Source organism: Gorilla gorilla, chromosome 12 (assembly GCF_029281585.2).
Source record: "Gorilla gorilla gorilla isolate KB3781 chromosome 12, NHGRI_mGorGor1-v2.1_pri, whole genome shotgun sequence".
Taxonomy (NCBI): Eukaryota; Metazoa; Chordata; class Mammalia; order Primates; family Hominidae; genus Gorilla; species Gorilla gorilla.
The window spans coordinates 119,566,096-119,589,942 of NC_073236.2; the positions used below are offsets into that span (position 1 = coordinate 119,566,096).

Below are 23,847 nucleotides of genomic sequence, written 5' to 3' on the forward strand. Positions count from 1 at the left end.
TCAGACTCCAAGGGTAGAGGCAGCCAGCCAGGCACAGAAACATGTGAAAGAGAGACATTGTCAGCACTCTCCTTTTCTCTTTCAACTCCACTCTTCTCTACAGGTTCCCTGTCTTACAGGATGGAACTAGTCTGCCCAAGGGATCCCAGGTCCAAGAGACTTTGGAGGTTGGGGTCTCTTAGTCCCAATTCCATATTCTAAGGGAGGGCCTGTGATGGACTTATCTAGTTTCACCCACACTAAGCAACTGTATATATAAAGACCCTTCTGCTATTATCAGCTCAACGGAGGGGAAAGGAGAAGGAAGGCAAATGTGTACACCCCAGTATCTCCCATTCTTACTTGATCGTGAGACATTTCTTAAAGGAACATCTATTAACACTGAACACAGCACACTAGGGAAATGCTGTCTGGGTGATGGGGAGCAATGAGATGGTTGAAGCAGAGGCCTGAGCGCCAGGAATTGGATTTGCATTTTAGATAGCAGTGAGCAGAACTGATTGGAGGGAGTGAGACTGGAGACAGGAAAGCTGATTAAGAGCCAGCTACAGAAATCCAGACCTGGGAAGCAAGGCTAGTATTAGTGAGGAGGCAGAGGAAGACTGTCTCCAGAATTACTTGGGAAGTAAAAATCTGCGAGGCTTGGTAAGTTATTTATATTTGGAGTCGGGGTAAGAGGAAGAGACAAGGATGGTTCTCAGAGGTGTAATTTGGGGAATGAATAGGTGGTGACACTGCCAATTACAGAGACAGTACAAGAGTGGGGGGTAGGGGATGGGTGTGACTTCAGTTTTTAACATGCTTGGTGACAAGAATATTCAAGCGAAAATATCTAGAAGCCTGAAATATGAGCCTAAGGTAGGGGCTTGGGATGGATTTCAATGTCAGACATTTTTCAGTAATAGTTAAAAACCGGAGAGCCCATGTGTTCAACAGGCACTTGGGGGCACAGTGTGAAACAAAACACAAGGTCCTTGCCCTCGTGGAGCTCACAGTCGCCTAGGGAAGACGTACATTAAGCAAACTATACGGGAGGCCCTGAATATTTACGAAGTGCAGCATGTCAGGAGAGCCAGGAGCTGTGCAAGCAAACCATCAAGAACAAATCGGACACGGTGCCTGTTACAGCTGTGTGACCTGGAGCCGTTAGGTTAGAATCCTGGAATCACCACTGCTTTGCATGGGGGTCCAGGACAGCAAGGCAGATTTGGAGTTTCCAACTAGCCTGTAAACCGGGAAGGAGAGAGCGCTTAGTACGCGAGAAAAAGAAACAGCCAACGAGTGAGAATCACTGGCCCAGCTGGAGAACGACCTGAGTTTCCTTTGTGTGCACCGGGACCAAGCACTGGGGGCCGACAATTTGCTGAGAGCTGGCTCCACCTGCCTGGGGTGCAACCACGAGAAGAGTGACAGCCCTCTCGCAGGGTACAATCTTCCACCCCCAGATGCATCTCCCTCGTCTGGTTGTGGGGAGGTACAGAGTGAAAGCTAAAGGCCTGAATTAACGTCCGGCTCTTGTGGGCGCCAGCACTCCGGAAGCGAAATGCCAGGAGTACCCCAAGGTGGGCGGCGCGGGCGCAGACACCCGCACACCCAGTTGGGAGAAAACAATGAGCAACCGGGTAGGAAGCCGAGGGTAAGAAGATTCAGAAGTCGAGGCCCCACACGGGAAGACAGTCGAACACAGCGTTTGACAACAGCACGCCTGCGCTGTCCGAGCCCGGCGCGCGCTCCCCGCGCCGCGGCGGAGCCCAGGGGGGAAGCGCGAGCCCGCAAGGTGAAGGCGGGGGAGGGCACGCCGGAGAGGCGGCCAAACACGTGAGAGCGCGGAGAACGTGCGCACGCGCACGGCGCCCCCGGCCCGCGCGGCGGGAGCGCGGGAGCAGGGACGCAAGGCATTGAAAGGAGCCGCGCCTCGGTGAGCGCTCCCCCTCCCCTTTCTCCCGGGGTGCATTGCGCGCGCCCGGTGGGCGGGGGGGAGGGGAGGGGAGGCGGCGGTGGCAGCCATGTTGTTGTGAGTCTCTGTGTCTCACCCTCGGTACTTCGGTGGTTCGGAGGAGGAGGGGGAGGAGAAGGAGGAGGTGGGGTGGGGGGGGAGGGTGGTAGGTGGAGAAAGAAGACATTGCCGCCACCGAAGGCGGAGGAGGGGGAGGACCGCCAAGAGCGACGCCGCCGTGTGCCCAACGGTCGGTGTCCCCGGCTGAGGCAGCGCGGCCGCAGCAGCCCTGTAAGTCAGTCCGCGTTCGCTCTTTCTCCGGTCCCTTGGCGCCGCCGAGGATGGCTCCCCAGGCTTTGTGCGGCGGCCTCGGCGGGAGCCGATCGCCAGCGGGAGGGCGGATAGGGCCTGCTGAGTGCCCGGGCCGGTGCGGCCTGGGGCCCGCTCGCACAATGCAGGGGGAGGGGTGCCGGAAGGGGGTGTGCGCGCGCGGGGGAGGGGGCGCCGCGCCGGCCGCTTTCCCGCTTCCTTCCCTCCGCGGGGCCGCCGCCTCGGGGGCCTGGGGCGCCGACCCGGTTCTCCCTCCGATTCGGCGCGCTGGAGGTTAGAGACCGAGCTGTCGGCCCTAGGGTTCGGAAAGAGGGGAGAGGCCGGGTGGCCCCAGAGAAGCATGCGGATTGCAAGTGGGTGAAGAGGAAGGAGTGGGTTTATGAAAACAAGTGTGGGCATTTTCAAAGGCCCGAGTGTGTCCGGGAAAAGCTTGCCGTGGACAGATGTGGGTATGAAGCAGTGACTTGGATTCGCCTTGTTTAGGTTATAGGAACGGATTTCGATATTCAGAAAAAAATATGTAAATTAAAACCAAAGACAAGATTAGCGGCTTCTACTATTTGAGCAGTAGTTTTGTATCTGAATTGGGTCAGGTTTTGGGGAAAATGTTTAAAGTTTTATGCCCAAACACGTGTAAAAGTTAGTGTTGTTTCTGAAAACACAGCCAGAGAAAACCTACTTAACTTAGCTTTTTATTCTAACATACGTAAACTTTTGAAGAGAGGAATGTATTGCCAACATATTAGGTGCAATAAGACATCATGTTAGGACTTAGTACTTTGAGATTTTTACTTGTTGAGAAAACGGGGCAGATGTTTTGGTGAAGGAAAACATGAGAAAAATGCTTGTAAACGGTGAAGAGAAATGTAATACCTGTAAAGGTACTGTATGTCAAGAAAACAATTTTAATAAAGGGAGTTACCGAAGGATTTTAAAAGCTTGTTTAATGGTTAGATTTCGTGTTTAATAGGTGACTCTTCACCATGTGACCTGGAGTATTGGAAGATGACTTAAGGAATCCTGTAAATAAAAAAAAAAACAAAAATGAGTATTTTCAACTTGTTTCTATTCCTAGCCTCCTTTTAAACAATGATTTACTTCATTTGCTCAATCATTATGAATAAAAATGATGGCATTTTCCGTGCTGCAAGAATTTTTTTTAAATTCCGATTTTTGGTGAAATTGCATTGTGTAGAATTTTCTTGGTGTGCATGAGGGCAGTTTTTGTGTGCAGAAAAGGTTTACGATAATCTTAAAAATAAAATTTTATTTCAGAAACCTGGTTCTTGAGGATTTAAGTCCAGTTTTTAAATTCTGTTTACAGATCTAGCTATTTTGAGTTATAATTGCCAGTAACTTAAGCATTTTCCAGCAATTTAAGCTGTGTTTAACACATGCTTTCCTTAATTTGAGTCCAAAGTTCTCTTAGGTGTTTCAGCATTTAGCAAGATTTCAACTTCTTAAAAGAGCCTAAATTAATTACTGACATTTACTTTGCTCTTACAAAGCTGTCACTTTAGAATAAATTCTCAGGCATTACAAATACTGTATATAAATTACCAAATAATACTTGGATTTTGTTTCTCTTAAGCATTCCATACTTGTTTATGAATCTTTTTTTCTTGTTTGAGACAGGGTCTGGTTCTGTCGCCCAGACTGCAGTGCAGGTGGTGAGATCTGGGCTCACTGCAGCCTCCGCGTCCCGGGCTGCAACTGTTCTTCCACCTGAGCCTTCCGAGTAACTGTAGCTGGGGGTACAGGCGCACGCCACCACGCCCGGCTAATTTTTGCATTTTTTGTAGAGACAGGGTCTCACTGTGTTTCCTGGGCTGAACTCCGATCTCAAGCGATCCTCCCGCCTCGCCCTCCCAGAGTGCCGGGATTACAGGCGTGAGCCACCGCACCCGGCTTGTTTATAAACCTTTCTGGTGTGGAAAGATAATTTGCCTTCCGGAGTAGGTACTTATCTTAGTTAACAAAAGTAATTATGACCAGAGATTTGGACCAGGTGTGAAATCCACAGCCAATTTTCTCAGTGACCAAGCTGTCTCTTTTTTATAGACCCTAACATGATCTGCATAGTTTTAAGTGGAGGTTGATTCCTGTCTCCTAAACTCAAGTTCTACATACGTCCTAACTTAAATACCTTGTTGGGTTTCCAGGATATGGAAATACTTGTATTTTTTCATATTCTTAGAATTTACAGATATTTAAAATATCCTAATATTTGAGTCTCACATGGCGTTGTCTACATGGCTGCAATCACAGCTTGAGACCATTTTACTAACAGGTGTGATTAAGATAAAAATTACACTTATAGCCAGGTAAATTGGTTTGTGGCATATTAAGTAGGTTTCTTGCTTTTTTCTTTATTATTATTATTATTATTATTATTATTATTATTATTAATATAGGTGAGGTCTTGCTATGTTGCCCAGGCTGGTCTCAAACTCCTGGGCTCAAGCAGTTCTCCCGCCTTGGCCTCCCAAAATGTTGGTATTAAAAGCATGAGCCCCGGTGCCAGACCCTTGCTGTTTTTAGAAAATGCATTAAAATAGTCTGACTTGTTCCTTTTGTCCTGCCTCCTCACTTCGCTTTGATGAGTTTGTAAGAGGGAACGCTGATGAAATATGGCAGAGCCCCTTCCTCGCTTTCTCTCTGGGAGTCTTCTCCCTTTCTCTCTGGGAGTCTTCTCCCTGCAGAAAGCACTTAATTTGCCGTGCTTTTTCATGAGACTACCAAAGTTAGACTCCCCATTTCCAGAGCACAGTAGTTGTCCAGTGCTACTTGTGACTGGGTTAGAATAATTATGGAGTGTGTTTGGAAGCCCACTTGGCCTAGGTCTAAATTATGCCTCCACTGTGGTTTTATCAGTAGTAAAGGAAATCTTTGGATTAACACAAGTCCAACTACTGTGTCTTTCAGTCAGTTCGGAATTCTGTTGTGGAAAAAGGTTTCCTCAAACCCTATCATTTAGGAGCTAATATTTTAATAGTGATTTTTATATTTGGCAATATATATAGACAGGAGACAGTTTTTATTTAAAACTTAATTGCTTTTATAGTTGAAAAAGTGGAAGTTTTCTATTTTCAAGCTTTTCCAGTGAGTGAAACGCTGTATAGAATTATTAGGTAGGTGCGTGATAAATGCTTTTTCTTTGAGTTTCATGTAGCATTATGTTTAGAGACATGTTAGTGTTTTTTTTCCTTAGTGACTTTTTCTTCAAATAACTCGAGAGTTATCTTTTTAAATGAAAAAATCAAGACATGCCTAATTAAACACAAGTATTAAAAGTTTTATTTGACCTTTGGCTGGTTCCTTTTTATAGTCTTAAGTGCTTTAGAGAATTTTTAAACAGATTGTTTATTTAAGCTGTTGGCAAAAGCATAGTTTCATTAGTAAGCTCCATTCTGCAAGTTTAGCTACTGGATCCCAACCATTTTCAGGTTGCGTATTGCATATTGTTGATTTTCACATCTTACTCTCTCACTGTTCTCTTGTGGAGGAATAAAAGATTTTAGAATAGAGTACTGGGAAATATCCAAATGTACACACCTTGTATGCATATCACTGTAGCTGGCAAGTGCAAAAAAAGAAGTAGCATGAAGTGTAAAAGGAGAAGGGAGGTAATTGAAGTGTTAGATGGTTTGATTGACTGCAAATGGGACAGGAAAAAAAAGGTAGTCATCACCTATTTGGAGCTAAATATGTTGGGACCACAGAAGCCCCCTAAAATGTTTCCTGGAAGGGACTTGGTACAATTGGCTATGAAATTGTACTCAAAACCACTTAGTCAATACTGCCCAGGGAGATGGAACCTGTAGCTGGCTGCCAACACACATACAATGTGGTCATGGCGGGCGCGGTAGGGAAGGATTATTTACATTTTTTTAGTTCTGGGGAAAAATACACTAATGGAGGAAACCTGGTTTGAGGACAGCTCTTTGATCTATCTTATTGTAGTAGCCATCTTATGACAAGAGTAAGAAGTTCTGGATCTCAAAGTGGTGATCCCTGACTTTAGGCAGTTTCTGAAAAACTTAAGATCAGTGAGAGAAAGATGCAATTGGTCTTATTCATTCAGACATGAAATAAGGCAAATGAGTGTTAGAGGGAGAGTGCCCCTAAGTATAGGTCTTTATTAGGCAGTCAAATGAAGCAAACTGTAGGAAGAAAAAAATGTGGATTGTATTGTATGATTGTATAAATACCAAAAATGTATACAGATTGGAACTACTTGTATCTTCCATTTTCTTGACCATGTCATTTTTAAGTTAGTTTGTTAAGAACATCTCCATAGTGGCTTATCAGTAGTTTTAGCATGATTACATGCAAAAACATTCAGTTATCTATGATAAAACTTGAATCTTTAAAACCAATTCAACATGAACAGAATTATGTTTTGAAGTTGAGAGGATAATGGCTCCAGGTTTTGCCTATAGGTGTTTTCTTGGACCACCTTTCAATGGAAGTGTAATTTATTACTTTTTTTCCAAAGGAGAGTCTTAGGTGCCCTCGTCTTAATATCTAAATTATGTGCATCCTACACTAGCAAGAATAGGAGTGCTCTACGCTCTTGCTAAAGGTAAATTGTTTGCCAGTTCTTTCAGAATCGTGTTTGAGAAAATATTCGTGGAGTATGGACATTCAGTCCATTTGTAGTCTGAATATTAAAATTGTGTCTTTTCATCACGCTAAAATACCTGCACAAGTTTTTGGAGACAGAATTTCGCTCTTGTTGCCCAGGCTGGAGTACAATGGCGTGATCTCGGCTCACTGCAACCTCCGCCTCCCAGGTTCAACCGATTCTCCTGCCTCAGCCTCCCAAGAAGCTGGGATTACAGGCGCCCACTACCACGCCCGGCTAATTTTTGTATTTTTGGAAGAGATGGGGTTTCACTGTTGGCCAGGCTGGTCTTGAACTCCTGACCTCAAGTGATCCACCTGCTTCATCCTCCCAAAATGCTGGGATTACAGGCGTGAGCCACTGTGCCTCGCCCCACACATTTTTTTTTTGAGCGTTGCAGATGTGTCGTGTGCCACACTGTCCTTAGATGCTGGTGATACGGTGATATGTGGTCCTTGTTTTTAAGACCTTTATAGGAAAGTGGAGAGAAGATTAAACTTGTGATTACAGTGCAGCATGCTAGCCTGCCATTGAGGTGGTGTTATAAAAGTGCTGTGGTGTGGGCACGTGGCCCATGCCTGTAATCTCAACACTTTGGGAGACTGAGGCGGGACGATCACTTGAGTCCAGGAATTCAAGACCAGCCTGGCCAGCATAGGGAGACCTTGTCTCTACAAAAAATTAAAAAATTAGTCTGGCATGGTGGCACGCACTTACAGTCCAAGCTATTTGGGAGGCCGAGGTGGGAATGAGGTGGGAAGGTCACTTGAATCCAGGAGATTGAGGCTGCAGTGAGTTGTGATCGTGCCGCTGCACTCCAGACTGGGCGACAGAGGGAGGCCCTGTCTCCCCAGCCCCGCCGCAAAAAAAAAAAAAAAAAGAAAAAAGTGCTGTGGACACATGTAGGTAGAGACTGCAGGGACAGGAAAAGCTTTCCACAAGAGGTAAAGTGGAATCTTCTTTTCTTTTTCTTTTTTTTTTTTTTTTTTTTGAGACAGAGTCTCCCTCCGTTGCTCTGGCTGGAGTGCAGTGGCACTATCACAACTCACTGCAAGCTCTGCCTCCCGGGTTCACGCCCTTCTCCTGCCTCAGCCTCCCGAGTAGCTGGGACTACAGGCGCCCGCCACGAAGCCCTGCTATTTTTTTTGTATTTTTAGTAGAGACGGGGTTTCACCATGTTAGCCAGGATGGTCTCCATCTCCTGACCTCGTGATCCGCCGGCCTCAGCCTCCCAAAGTGCTGGGATTACAGGTGTGAGCCACTGTGCCCAGCTGCGGAATCTTAAAATGTTATAGAAGTTAATTTAGTCCCGAGATGGGTAAGGTGGCATTCAACCAGAGGGATTAATAGCCGTAGTAATCCTGATAGGGTAGAATGACAGAGTTTAGGGTGCAGTTATAGGGAGGAGGCTGACAAAAGAGAGATAGGAGAGATAGGTAGAAGCCCACCAGATTGAAGTCCTTTATCTAACATGGACAGTCCAGGATTATAATTTAGGAAGATATAGACAATCATGGTGTCCTTGAAAGCCTTAGAGAATTACTGTGTAGTTAGTTTTCCTGGATTATATTAGGAGTTAGGTATTTGAGTTTTCCTTGAGGAACTGACTGTAAGAAAGACTATGAGGCTGGGCGCCTAACGCTGTGGGAGGCCGTGGCAGGTGGACTGCTTGAGCTCAGGCATTTGAGACCAGCCTGGGCAACGTGGTGAAACCCCATCTCTATAAGAAATGCAAAAATTAGCTGGGCATGGTGGCTCGCGTCTGTAGTCCCAGCTACCTGGGAGGCTGAGGCGCGAGGATCTCTTGATCCCAAGAGGTAGAGATTGCAGTGAGCCAAGATCGAGCCACTGCACTGCAGCATGGGCAACAGAGTGAGGCCCTGTCTCAAAAAATAAAATAAAGTAAAATAAAATAAAGTAAAATGATACTATGAAACCTTGTATCTGTTAATGGTAATGTTGAAGATATTTTCTGTTACAACTCTGTTGCCTCAATAATGCTCCATCTAAGAAATTGCTTTTTTTTTGTCTTTGATACTGGGATGAGGGCGGGTGTCTCATCGTGTTGCCGGGGCTGGAGTACAGTGGTGCAGTCACTGCTCACTGCAGCCTCAACTGCCCAGTCTCAAGCAGTTCTCTGACTTCAGCCTCCTGAGGAGCTGGCATTACAGGCGCACAACATCATACCCAACTAGTTATTTTGTTATTATTTGTAGAGACAAGGTCTCACTATGTTGCCTTGGCTAGTCTCGAATTTGTTGCCCCATGTGGTCTCGAATTCCTGGACTAAAGCAATCCTCCTGTCTTGGCCTCCTAAAGTGCTGGGATTATAGGTCCAAGCCACCATGCCCAACAGAAATTTCTTTTAAAGCTTAGTGTTAGGAATAAGGTTGCATCCAAGGGTTTGGTTTGATTTCTTTCTCTGGCTAATGAGAATTGTACATACCTACTATTTGTACAATTACTAGCACAACTGGTTAGCATTAAACTTACTAGTTTATTTGCTATTTTATTTAATAACTTAGTTATTTTTATTTAGAAACTTTTTTTTAATTTGAGGCAGGGTCTCTGTCATCCAGGCTGGAGTGCAGTGGTGTCACCCAGGCTGGAGTGGAGTGGTGTGAACATGACTCACTGCAGCCTTGACCTCCCTCGCTCTAGTGATCCTCCCACCTCAGCCTCTTGAGTAGCTGGGACCACAGGCATGTACCAGTACACCCAGCTAATTTTTTTGTTTGTTTTATTGTATATTTCCTTTAAGATAGTCTGCTGTCTTCCAAACATTTGCTTAAGTGAATAAAGTAAGTTTATTTAAATTATACTCAATTTTTTTTTTAAACACACTCTTTTAAAAATATATAATTTAGCTGGGCATAGTGTGGCACTACTGTAACCCTAGAGGTTGAGGCAGGAGGATTGCTTGAGCCCAGGTTTGGAGGCTGTGAAGGCACCACCGCACTCTAGCCTGGGTGACAGAATAAGACCCTGTCTATAAATATATATATGATTTAATACTTAATCCTTGAAACTAACACAGATTTGGTTTCTCTCCATACATTTCTACCTAGATGTTTGGTGGTGTTTTTGATGTAATAACTTGCCTTTTTAAAACTTAAGTATCTTTAGGAAATTGGCTTGGTCATTTCATCTCACTTTAAAGTTAACCAATTCAAAGCTTGTTCTTGATTACTTGAGGAACTTTAAAAACCGCAGTTCATACTAATCACCTAAATGATTCCTTTTACTTCAAAGATTTATACAATTCATATATATTTCTTAGACTATTCATAAGTCATAATAAGCTAAATATATTTTAAAGCTTTTAACCGTAAGTTAGGGTTTTCCTAGACAAAAATTAAATCTCTATTCTACCCAGTCTTATGAGAAAATTGAATATATTTCATACCTCACATTCATTTTTCTTTAAGTTGTCTTGGAAATGACTAGAAACACTACATAAAATGTATTTGTGTTAACATTTACAGAAAAGTTATGGTAATACTGGGTTAAGGTTAAACAGTTTTAATTGTAGAATTTCTTGGAGCCAGTAACAGAAGGAAGGAAAGATTGAACATGTACTCAGAGCTTGCAAAGGAGCAAGTGGGTGCTACTGAGCAGCATACCTGAAATGTATTGGACAAGGGATCACTTATTTCTGAGAACACTGAGTTGGTGAATGAGGAGCACACTTAGGAAAATTCCAAATAAACTGCATTAAAGTCTGCTTCTTAAAATTGTTATTTTTCTCCAGTTGTCTCAGACCATGCATTCAGATTTCTTCCTTTAGTTCTCTGTTACAATTTAGTTAACATTTCTTTTTCTTTCTTTTTTTTTTTTTTGAGACAGAGTCTTCCTCTGTTGCCCAGGCTGGAGTGTAGTGGCACAATCTCCGCTCACTGCAACCACCACCTCCTGGGTTTAAGCGATTCTCCTGCCTCAGCCTCCCTAGTAGCTGGGATCACAGGCGCCTGCCACCACACCTGGCTAATTTTTATATTTTAGTAGAGACGGCCTTTCACCATGTTGGCCACCCTTGTCTCGAACTCATGACCGCAAGTGATCCACCTGTCTCAGCCTCCCAAAGTGCTGGGATTACAGGTGTGAGCAACCATGCTAGGCCTCTAGTTAACATTTCTTAAGTTGTTTTTCCTTGGTGAGGTATTAATTCTAATTGATAGCATGTAACAATTGAAAATTACTAAGATAGCCGTGTGAGACAAGTCTTCATTTGTTGGACTTTCAGCCTAGTACTAATAGGAACAAAAAGTAATACAATAACTTTTGTACTTCCATAGTTTCCAAACTGTAATGCAGTTAAGCTATATTTATATAGGACATTAAGAAATTTATTTTGCTAACCTCAGTAAGTCTTACAATATGAAGAAATACAAAGATAAAGCCAACAGTACCTTCTTTACCAAAGTTGAGTGAGATGTTTATTTTTTTGTACTTCCCACAAACATATGTAGTCATACATTGCCCCCCTCCTATTTTGAACAAAAATTGGATCGTATGATACACATTAGGCAACTTTGTATTTTTACTTAATATCATGGACATTTTACATATAACTTTAATTACTTGTAATTTTTGTACTGGCTCATTGTTTTAACTTTTTTCTGTTGTTGAGTTTGGCTTATTTTTTTAATTTTGTACCACCATATAAGTGGTGCTGCAGTAAATATCTTTATATAGTTAATTCATTTGTGTTGGTGCTGTTTGTTTAAGGTAAATTTCCGAAAGAGAAACTTCTGGGTCAAAATATTTTCTTTTTTTGCGGGGCAGGGAGAGAGGGGGGCTGTGCAGAGCGCAGGTAAAAGCTGTGGCCCCTGCTATGTTGCCTACGCTGGTCTTGAACTCCTGGACTCAAGCAATCCTCCTGCCTTGGCCAACCAAAGTGTTGGGATTATAGGCATGAGCCACTGTGCCCAGTCCAAAGAATTTTATATTGATTTTTAAACAAATAAACAAAAAGTTCAGTTTGATGTGTCGTTAGTACTCTAGAAAGCACTTGCATTTCAATTTCATTTATTACCTCACTTAATCTTTGCAACGGTCCTATGAGGGAGGCATTGTTGTTTCCATTTGCAAATGGACAAATGAGATCGAGTTCATTTAGCTAGTTAGTGGCCAACCTGGAACTGTATTCTTGGTCTTTTGATTCTGATTTCTGTTACACCATGATGACTGATACTAACAAAATTTTTTAGTTGGGAAACTTCTAGGGTGTTTGTGGATATATTCCTTAGCCATATGGTGATGTATGAGTGTTTCAACCCTATCTGCACAGGGAAAGCATCACCTGGAGAGCCTTAAAAATACTAATAAAAATCCGCCTGTCTTGCTGCCCAGACTAATTCAAGCCAGCCTTGGGTAGGTGAGACCTGAGCAACTGTAGTTTATAAAATCCTCCTACCTGGACTCTGATGTGTGTTGTAAGTGTTTGAGAACTAGTGATCTCAAAATTGGGGTGCTCCCATCCCTGAGGGGTACCTGAAGAGTTTCCAAACTACATCTGTTAGTGCATTTAAGTCTTCTGGGAATCAGTTATCAGGTCCTCACCATATATGTACTGAGAAAGGTAGAACTCTGATCCATCCCACATCTTACTGTTGTGTATTTTACCCAGGTAGTTAAACTTTGGCACCAAGAGTTAGCTTTCTTTTGTGATTAGTCCTATCTTACATTGCTGTTGGAGTGAAACGTAGCATTCTATAGAACTGGCATATTTTCACCTCCATTGGTATTTTCTGAATTCATATCAACAGTAGTCTTGGATGACAGGAGTAATGACAGATGTTTTTTTAAACCAGTTCACTTGTTTCTTCCCTAACCTGTTAAAGAATACATTACAAAGCAAAGGACAATACTGAAATACTTTGAAAGCTAGAAATATATAAATCATGTTTATCACAGCATACTGTCAAATATATTGGCTTTAAATTAAATGTATGATTTAGTTGGCCTTTTTTTTTTTTTTACATTGAGGAATTTATCAAGAGTAGGATAGAACTAATCTAGATGAAATGACATTTATAAATACTTATCCTGTGTTTTTCTTTTATTTATTATTTTTTGAGATGGAGTTTCACTCATCGCCCAGGCTGGAGTACAGTGGCACCATCTCGGCTCACGTGATCTCGGCTCACTGTAACCTCCGCCTTTCAGGTTCAAGTGATTCTCCTGCTTCAGCCTCCCAAGAGGATGGGATTACAGGCATGTGCCCCCACAGTTGGCTAAGTTTTATATTTTTAGTAGAGACAGGGTTGCACCATGTCTGCTAGGCTGGTCTTGAACTCCTGACCTCAGGTGGTCCACCCGCCTCGGCCTCCCAAAGTGCTGGGCTTACAGGCATGAGCCACCATGCCTGGCCTGCTTTTCTTTTTTCTTTTAAATCAGATGGTGAGAGAATATTTACATCCACAAACTGGGCTTTGCTTTTTAAAAACCTGGTGTATTAAAAGTAAGGCTAAAGATATTTACTATAGTAGGCATTGAGTGTACACGTACATTCTTTTATATTGCTTCTAAAATGGTTGGAAACTTACAAACAAGACTAAAATGAAAATATTTTTCTTTTAAGTGATGCTTCGTTTAGATGTTTTATTGTACTTTTGTTTTTTTTCTCTTGAGATGGGTTAACCCTCGTCATTTTCCCACTCCTGGTCTCAAGTGATTCTTGCCACCTCTATCTCCCAAGTAGCTGAGATTACAGATATGTACCACCTTGCATGCAGAATTACATAACTGTAATTTATTTGCAAGTCATGATACATATTCTGCATGTAAGTATATTTAATTTAGGAAAAATCTAGTCTTGCTCATACATTGTAGTAAACATTTTTTTTGAAATAAGCTATAGAAATAACTTATTTTTTAGTGCTTAGATGTGGCATATTATTAACTAATTTATTAAATATTTGGGTCCTTCCATATATAAAGCCATTGATTTCCAAGTTAACATGACTATAAGAACTATATAAGTGTGTGATTTTATCATGTATATATTTTAAATATTTCTAAAGATATAACTAGTGTGTGGAAAACATTCTAGGAGTTAAGAACTATAAAATGTAATGTAAAAATCAAGCATATCCTTTTTCTAGGTGCGACCACTATTAATGGTTAAGTGTGACTTATGCTTGCATCCTGTTTTTACAAAACTAGGATGATAGGAGCATAGATTGGTTTTCACTTTGCCTTTTCATGTAATAACCTGGAATATTTGTATTATATCATTTCCCTTCCCTATTACTATATCCTTAGTATTCCTTTGACTTCCCTCATAACTAGTAGCATTTCATGGAACACTGGTATAACCAGAACAGTTGATGAGATTGTGTGGGATTTTTTTCTTTCCTAGTTCTGATTTAGAGAAGTTTTAAAATTTAGTGGGCAAGATGTATTAGTAATACTGCAACATACCAATTAAATTCTGTGGGAATTAAGAGAAAGATTGTTTGGGGTCAGCTTTAGGGAAAGCTGCATTTGAGCCAAACTTTGAGGAATTTGTGGGATTTGCGCATGAAGGGATAAGTGGTAAACAATTGTCCAGGTGTTTTTTTTGTTTTGTTTTTTGAGACAGAGTCTTGCTCTGTCGCCCAGGCTGGAGTGCAGTGGTGCAGTCTCGGCTCACTGCAACCTCTGCCTCCTGGGTTCAAGCGATTCTCTTGCCTCAGCCTCCTGAGTAGCTGAGATTACAGGCACACGCTCCCATACCCGGCTAATTTTTGTATTTGTAGTAGAGACAGGGTTTTACCATGTTGGCCAGGCTGGTCTCGAATTCCTGAGCTCAGGTGATCCACCTGCCTCAGCCTCCTAAAGTGCTGGGATTACAGGCGTGAGCCACCACGTCTTTTAGAGAGTAGCGTAATTGGCATTAGCTTGAGTGATGGCTTATGCTTGGTTGGTATGGGAAAGAGCATGGGCTTTTTGGAATTTTGATAGTATTATGTTCTCTACCGTTTTAGTAGCTTTGTATATTAGGGTAGGGAAATTGTGGCCAGTTTTCCTATTTGCAAAGTAATGATGCAGTATTGACTTTGCTGGATTATAGTGAGAATTATATATAATGTGCCTGGTATAATCTGTGGCATAAAATGGGGTGCTCAATAAAATTTCTGTTGTTATTCTCTTTGGGGGAAGGTTATCTGATTAAAAATTAGTCTCCAAAATTTGTACCCTTTTGGAAATCAGTTTTTAGGAAAATTTTTCATACACTAGTCAAAAGTATGTTTGAGGAAGTAATAAGCCAAATTAAGTTCATATGAAGGCTTGGACCCTAAGTGAATTAAAAACTACAGTTTATAAATGTTTTAAAAATATTTTTGTCCAAATTGTGTAACTGACCTTCAAGGCCCAGCTTAAATACAACCTGCTTTATGTGGCTTTCTGTCAGACTGCTATATGTATTTTATTAAACTTTATTGTTTTCTAACCACCTAGCCTTTTCATTTATTAAACTTTATTATGGAAGCTTTCAAACATGTAGAGAGAATAGTAAGTATTGTGAACCCTTGATAGCTACCATCCTTGTTCAACATTATGTGAAATCTTATTTATACCCATATTTTACTTTTTGAAGGAGTATTTCAAAGTAAATCCCAAACAATATGCCATTTCAAGCATAAATGCTCTTACTGATGAGGACTTAAAAAAAACAAACCCAATCCTCTTGCTAGTATCATAACTAATAGAATTCCTTACTGTTATCTAATACTCATTCTATATTTGAGTTTCCCGGATTTTTCTCAAAAAAAGTCTTTATAGTTGGTTTGTGAGACGCAGGATTCAAACAAGGCTTACACGGTTTTTTTTTTTTGACATTTAGGCCTATACCACAGTCTGTGTAATCTGCTTCCCCCCCTTCAAAATTTTATGTCATAAATATGTATTTAGATCAGTAGTTTTATTATAATATTAGACAAATTGAAGCTTAGTGTTTTTTGAAGGCAGTTCTTCATATGTGGTGGTACTGTTTCATATTACATTATGAGTCATATAATGTCTTACTCCACTATTAGGATGATGTCATATTTTAAATCACAGAAAATAATTTAGGAATACTAGGCCAGGTGTGGTGACTTATGCCTGTAATCCCAGCACTTTGGGAGGCCGAGGTGGAAGGATTACTTGAACTCACAAGTTCCAGATCAGCCTGGGCAACATAGTGAGATCCCGTCTGTAACACACACACACACACACGCACGCACGCACGCGCCAGGCCTGGTGGCACCTGTGGTCCCAGTTACTCAGAAGGTGGAGTTGGGAGGTTCCCTTGAGCCTGGGAGGTCAAGGCTGCAGTGAACCCTGATTACGTCACTGTGCTCCATCTTGGGCAACAGAGCAAGACCCTGTCTCTTTAAAAAAAAAAAAAATTATAATATACCTTTAACTTTAGAACCACTTTTTAGGCCAGGCACATTTGCTCATTCCTGTAATGCTAGCATTTTGGGAGGCCAAGGCAAGGTGCAGACCACTTGAGTTCAGGAGTTCAAGACCAGCCTGGGCAACATGGCAAAACCCTGTCTCTACAAAAAATACAAAAATTAGTTGGGCATAGTGGTATGCATTTGTAGTCCCAGCTCCTTAGGATACTGAGTAGAAGGATCACTAGCCCAGGAGGTCAAGGCTGTAGTGAGCCATAATCAATGCCACTGCACTCCAGCCTGGGCAATAGTGAGACCCTGCCTCAAAAAAAACAAACAAAAAAACACTTTTTGTGTTATGTAAACAGTTTTCTAAAGCTTGTCATCTTCATTTCCATCTAAATTATTTGACCTGCTTCTCTCAGACAATACCTAAAGCATCAAAACCCAGCACAGATTGAGGCTGTTTAGTGTGTAGATCTTATCTAAGTAGTATATTTTTCAAAATAAGGCAACTTTTCTTCAGCAGTATTTTGATTCTCCAAATAAGTCAGTTGAGAGGATGTCTTATAAGAGGAGAAACTTTTGTAAGGACCCAAATATATGGTGATTCCCCTTTCAGAGAATTTTAATGGAACAAAAATCTTATGTTTGCACATATATAGATTTGTCTAAATGATGGGGTTGGAATAAAACATTAAAAGATTTGAGCTTTGAGCTAATCGGGTCTTTGAAGGAGATTTTTGGCTTCTGTAAGTCTGTATGTTGACAACACTAATTTTTATGCCAAATTTCATTCAAAACATAAAACTTTACTTTTCCTTATTATAATTGAGTCAGTAATACTATTCTTTGTTATAGAGCTTTTTTGCCTTGCTAGTAAAGCCAGCAGAGGTAACTCCCCCATGAAAGTATTTGGACAAACTAGAAAACAGACTGTTGATGTAGCTCTTGGTTGACCCACTAGCTAAGTGACTTGTTCATCGTCACTGAAAAACTGTATGATTCAATTTATGCCCTCAGAAAAATAAGAAATTACCAAGAGTTGGTTTGAATAGTAGAAACTTTGTTAAATCTTTAAAGGCTAATGGTCTCCTATAAATACCTAAACCTGGATTTAGATTTACTTTTGTCATGTGAATGAGAAAAGGCATTGCTAAACAAAAAAAGTTTGTTGGCAGATTTGCAATAAAGTGATTTAATTTGCTGAGCAGAAGAAAGTATTCTTTAGGAATTCAGCACTTGTTTGTTTGCCATAGATACCACGGATGTTCAGTGATTATGTTCATTAAAATCAGTCCAGCTGGGTGCAGTGGCTCACACCTTTAATCCTAGCACTTTGAGGGGCTGAGGCAGGAGGGCTGCTTGAGCCCAGGAGTTTGAGACCAGCCTAGGCAACACAGGGAGACCCCTGTCTCTACAAAAAATACAAAAATTTGCTGGGGGTGGTGGCATGCACCTTTAGTCCCAGATACTCCCGGAGACTGAGGTGAGAGGATGCAGAGAGCTATGATTGCCCCACTGTACTCTAGCTTCGGTGATAGAGTGAGACCTTCTCTCAAAAAAAAAACAAAACAGTCCAAGGAGGATGATTACGGAGAATATGTCCTAAGAAGCTTAAGTCACTCTGTGTATTGACTTATTTGTGACTCAACTAGGTTTTTATGTAATTTTGTTGTCTTTGTAATTGATGCAAAAGGAAGGTAGAGTCTCCAGGCTGTAGATGACAGACTTGGAGAAGTAGTGCCTGTGTGAAGTTGCAATCATTAGTCATTTTGTGTTGGTAAATGTCTTCAGCAGTACAAAAAGTCTAAGCGAAAGCCTTGTTCATTGTCCTTATGTTAAAATAAGCATTGTATATTAATATATGAAGATATGTAAATACTTAGTCACTATCCAGATACTAATTGATTTTATGATCGGAATTCACATTTCATAAAATATGGTTTTTTTCATTCATTAAATGTTGAACATTTACATAGCTAAGACAGTCACTAATCCCTTTGACCCCAGAGGTTAATTTCTACTGTGGTGTTAATTTATAATTACAAGATTATAAAAGTGTGATTAGTACCATGTGGCAGTAGAGTGCTTTAATACCATTTATTGTATCTCCAAATGCTTTCCCCACCCTGTTTTTAATGTAGGCATATGGTAAGAAATTGAACCAGATATCCAGGAAGAAATAATATTTTTAATTTAAAAAAATTTTTTGAGACAGAGTCTTGCTTTGTCACCCAAGCTGGAGTGCAGTGGAGTGGACCATGGCTCACTGCAGTCTTGACCTCCCAGACTCAAGCAGTCTTCCCACCTCAGCCTTCTGAGTAGCTGGGACTACAGGTGCATGTCACCATGCCTGGCTAATTTTTTTAAAAAAAATTTTTTTTGTAGAAACAGGGTGTATTAAAAAATGTCTGAGACTGGGTAATTTAGAAAGAAAAGAGGTTGAATTGTCTCATGGTTCTACAGGCTGTACAGAAAGCATAGTGGCTTCTACTTCTGGGGAGGCCTCGGGAAACTTGGAATCATGACAGAAGGTGAAGTGAAAGCAGGCACCTCTTACGTGGCTGTAGCAGGAGGAAGAGAGAGGGGAAGGTGTTACATACTTTTAAACAACTAGATCTTAGAAAAACTATCACAAGAGTAGCACTGAGGGGATGGCAATAATCCATTCATGAGAACTCCGCCCCCATGATCCAGTCACCCTCCACTAGGCCCCACCCCTAACACTGGGGTTTACGTTTTGACATGAGATTTGGGTGGGGACACAGATCCAAACCATATCTCAGGGTCTCGCTATGTTGCAAGGGCTGGTCTTGAACTCCTGGGCTCAAGTGATCTTTCTATATTGGCCTCCCAAAGTGCTGAGATTACAGGCGTGAACCATCATGCCTAGCCAAAACAAATACTTTTAATAACGTAAATGTCCTATATTAATGCATTTTCTTGCTTCTTTACACAAGCTATTTGTCAATTTTTTGGCTTTTGTTTTTGTTGTTGTTGTTGTTGCTTTTCTTTTTTTGAGACAGGGTCTTACTGTGGCCATGGCTCACTGCACCCTCAACCTCCTGGGCTCAAGCGATCCTCTCATCTCAGCCTCTCGAGTAGCTGAGACCACAGGTGTGCACCATAATGCCCAGCTAATTTTTTAATTTTTTGTAGAGCTAGGTCTCCCTATGTTGCCAAGGATGGTCTTGAATTCCTGGCCTCAAGCGATCCTCCCACCATAGCCTCAATAATGTGTTAGGATTACAGGCATGAGCCACTGTGCTCAGTTGTTGACATTTTGGATTATGCACTAGTAAATAGGAAAACTATCACTGAGCTAAATCAAGTTGTTATTTGAATGCTTCACCTGTTTTTCTCACATCATTAGTAATAATCTGCCTACTGAAAAATTAGCTAATATTGTTAAAATTTAGAATGAGCAAAATAAGATACTGTCATTTCTTTTCTTTTGCTAGGAAACAGTCATAACCTCAAAAATAACTTTTTAATTCAAATATAAGATTATACTGGGTCTTGGCCAAAGAAAAGTTTCTGTCGTATATTTCTGTGTTGGTAAGTTCTCATTATTGATTAAAGAAAATAATATTGGAGATTTGAGCCTTAATAATGCAGACAAAAAAAATTGAAGATAGAATTTATACCCCAAGCAGTACATGGTGCCATACTCCTGAATACATTTTTTTCAAATAAACAGTGAAATAGTATATAACCAGTTGCTAGTAGGTCTTATTGCTTGTTAGAAAAGATCTTTCCTCCCTAAGATTTAATCATTCAGATAAAGTCACTAAATTTATGTCCAAATTCCAACTTTTTTATTACCATCAGATGACACCAGCATTTGTAGCTGTTTAAGTGACAGCAGATTGACATACTTTAGAAATTTTGGAGTCCCACTTAGTAGCATATAGGCAACTGTCTCCCCATCTCTTCAACTTTATTATAGTCTATATGGTATTGCTTGAGAGTTGGAAAAGTTATTTGTCTCCCATTGTCTTGCCCAATTTCTCCTTCATTCTCTTTCTCGTAATTGAAATAAACAGTAACACCCTAAACTGAAAAGCTGAGCTTAAGTCGTGCTGGTGGGGGTGGGTTTTTTTTTTTTTAAGTCTTTTTTACTCTACTACCCTGATTATTGAAAGATAATGAAATCACCTCCATTTAGATATGATCTGAAACCCCCATTTGTTAAAAAAAAAACACACACACGCACTCCAGTAGTATAAGTGAAAAAGTTGAAAGCAAAGCCCTAATGCTTAACTTTCAGTATACTCATATTTGGAAGTGGATTTTGTGTATTTGAGTTTTGGGGAGCAGTCAAGAGAGAAAGTGAACGAGAGCAGAGGTCTGCAAACTATGGCCTGCAGGCCAAATCTGACCCATCACCTGTTTTTGCATGGCCCGCTCTATGGGAATGGCTTTTACATTTTTTGATTGTTGGAAAAAATTTTAAAACAATAATTTGTGATACATGAAAACCACGTGAAACTCAAATTTTACAGTTTATCAAGTTTTATTGGGACATATCTGTGCTCATTCATTTTGGTATTGTCTATAGGTGCTTTCGTGCTACAGAGGCATAGTTGAGTAGCTGCAGCAGAGATCATATGGCCTGCAAAGCCTAAAATGTTGACTCCTACACTAGGGGTATGATTTATCCCAACAGTAAGAATGGATTCAAAGAGCTAAGAGACCTCTCAAAGTTATCCAGAGGTTCTTTAACTTATGTGACCTCATCTATTTGGACCACTGATAAAAACCTGAAAGTAAGCAAAAAAGGTAAAGCTCTAGTGCTTACTTTGACTCTTGAGAAAAATTCATGTCTACTACTGATAGTTTTTTTTTTTCCTTTTCTTTTCTTTCTTTCTTTTTTTTTTTCTGCTTTCGATACTGGTTTTAACAGTTTCTTGGGTTTGCCCTTTCCCCACATTGACTACCTTCTTGGTAATCATGGCTCGTAGATTAGAAGTACTTAATGTTGTCTCTGCATAATTTTTCTCTTGGGAGGACAGCTTTAAGGCTACTGGCCGAAGCTCAGTCACTGAAATCTGAGGTTGGTCTTGTATTAAGGTCTGACCTAGCACTTTATTTTAGCTATTACGGATAACACTAACCAAGGGATTGAATATTTCTCCTTAAAATTAGTTTGCATTTTCTTAGACATTTACTTTGTGAGAGTTAGGTCCATCTTTAAATTCCATTGGTAACGTTTACCTTTAGTAACTGAGCACAGCACAGCTCCTGTTCCATACAGTGAGTGACCACGTGGCCACCAAGGAATCAAAAGTTTCTCATCCCCTACCCTTTCGTTCTTTCTAATCCCATTTCTCATCCCCTCCCGTTTCATTCTTTCTATTCCCAAACAACGCGTGTGGTTTTTTTTTTTTCCTCTCCCCAAGTTGTCTGAACCAAACCACGTTTCTGTGTGCCAGGGCTGTGTTAGCAAATCCCACTTCTGACACCAAATGTAAGGCTATAGGATAAAAATACAGTTTATCCTACTGTACCCTTACAACACAGAACACTTCTATGATCCCACATGTATTGCTTGATATGCTGTATCAAGCAATCAGTCCTGCAGCAAATTCTCCAGTGGACACCAGCTGGGCGTCGTCTAACTCATTTCTGACCCTATCTCCCTGGAGAGAGCATCAGCTCCCACACACAGATTGAGGGCTTGGGCCAATAAGACTTCCTCCCTACTTCAGATGCCAGTTGCAAGTCGTAGGTTGTCACATAGACTTCTGACTGACCAGCTGTAAATCAGGTGTTCCTCTGACCTTCTTTGGTCAATTAATTTGCTAGAACAGTTCACAGAACTCAGGGAAGCACATTACTTAAATTTACCGATTTATTATAAAGGATATTACAAAGAATACCGTTGAGAATAGCCAGATGGAAGAGATGCATTAGGATGATGTATGGGAGAATGGGGCAGGCCACTCTCCAGGAACCTCCAAGAGTTCAGCTATCTGTAAGCTCCCAGAACTCAGACCTTTTGGAATTTTGCAGAAGCCTCACCTCATTACATAGGCATTAAAATCCTTCGTGATCAACTAAGTTTTCAGTCCGTCTCTGGAAGCAGGAGGGGGAACTGAAAGTTCAAACTCTCTAATCGAAAGGATGGTTCCCCTGGCAACCAGCCCCCAGTCAGTCAGCTCATTAGCATGCAGAAGACACTCATCACTCCAGTGATTCCAGGGGTTTTAGGAGCTTTTTGCCAGGACATGGACAAAGGCCAAAAATACATTTTGCAGTATTACATTTTCAGCCTTTATTCTAAGGTGATATTTTCCGCAGGTGTAAAAGTCTGCATTGGCACTCCTTTCAGCACTTTAAAATCTTGTCCTGTATGTTCTGGGCCCCGTTATTTCTGGTCCAAGTTAGCAGTCATTCATATATCATTGTTCCTCTTTATGTAATATGTTGTTTTTTTTTCTGGCAATCTTCAGGACTTTTTCTCTTTGATTTTCAGGGTTTTTATAATGACTGTAAGTGTGGAATTTTTTTTTTCTTATTTATCTTTCCTCTGGTGTTCATGGGGCTTCTTGAATCTGTAAATTTGACTCTCACGAAATTTGGGGGAATTTCTGGCCATTGTTTCTTCAATATTTTTACCATCCTGTTCATTCCTGGAACTCCAGTTACATGTAAGTTATACTTTTTGGTATTGTTCCTGTGAAAATTATACACGTTAGGTCATTCTTGTAACACCCAACTAAATCAGAATCTAGGGTCCAGGGGAAAAAGGCACTTGAGCACTTAACATCTGATCCAAAAATTAAATTTTCAGCAAGCCCATCTGTAGAAATGGCCCGCTGTAACCCTAAGACCTGTTTTACCTAGTAGCACTGGAACAACTCGCCACTACTCTGAGACCAGCTTCATCTAGTCAGAGCTTGCCATTTCTCAAAAGCTGCTCTAGTACCAATCTGTCAGAACAGTCTGTAACGTTTCTCTAATAACTTCCAGCCTTCTCTTTGTTCTTCAGACATACCCAAGACCGTCCAGGCTGTATATATATGCTCCAAATTACATTATTTTCCTTTCTTTTTCTTTGTCTTTTCTTTTCTTTTGAGATGAGGGGGCTCTCGTTCTGTTACCCAGGCTGGAGTGCAGTGGTACACTCATGGCTCATTGTAGCCTTCACTTCCTGGGCTCAAGCAATCCTCCCACCTCAGCCTCCCGAGTAGCTGTGGCTATAGGCATGCCCTACCGAAACAGGCTAATTTTTGTATTCTTTTTGTAGAGACATTGTTTTTACCATGTTGGTCATCCTGTGACCAAATAGGACCATATAGAGAACATTAGATCTTATCTTTTTTTTTTTTTTTTGGAGACAGGGTCTTGCTCTGTCGCCCAGGCTGGAGTGCAATGGCACAATCATGGTTTACTGCTGTAGCCTTGACCTTCCAGGCTCAAGTGATATTCCCACCTCAGCCTCCCGAGTAGCTGGGACCACAGGCATGCACCAATGTGCCAAGCTAATTTTTAAATGGAGTGTCGCCATGTTGCCCAGGCTGGTCTCTTAAATCCTGGGCTCAAGTAATCCACCCACCTCGGCTTCCCAAAGTGCTGGG

The 23,847-nt window shown here is 41.2% G+C and overlaps 1 protein-coding gene across 31 annotated transcripts in view; it reads left to right on the forward strand.

Moving 5' to 3' along the window:
* The first annotated feature begins 533 nt into the window (after positions 1-533).
* PUM2 (pumilio RNA binding family member 2) overlaps positions 534-23,847 on the forward strand; it is a 103,249-nt gene continuing 79,935 nt past the window's right edge. For 7 of the 31 annotated variants that reach the window (XM_031007993.3, XM_031007994.3, XM_031007995.3 and 4 more), the window contains exon 1: positions 1,956-2,227. The gene's annotated coding sequence lies outside the window, so the exon portion shown is untranslated. Of the gene's footprint in view, positions 646-1,592; positions 1,919-1,955; positions 2,228-2,413; positions 2,540-19,295; positions 19,382-19,725; positions 19,823-20,814; positions 21,047-23,847 lie in introns of those variants that run through there. The other 24 variants (XM_063696036.1, XM_055378773.2, XM_019021360.4 and 21 more) reach the window with 21 other exon arrangements.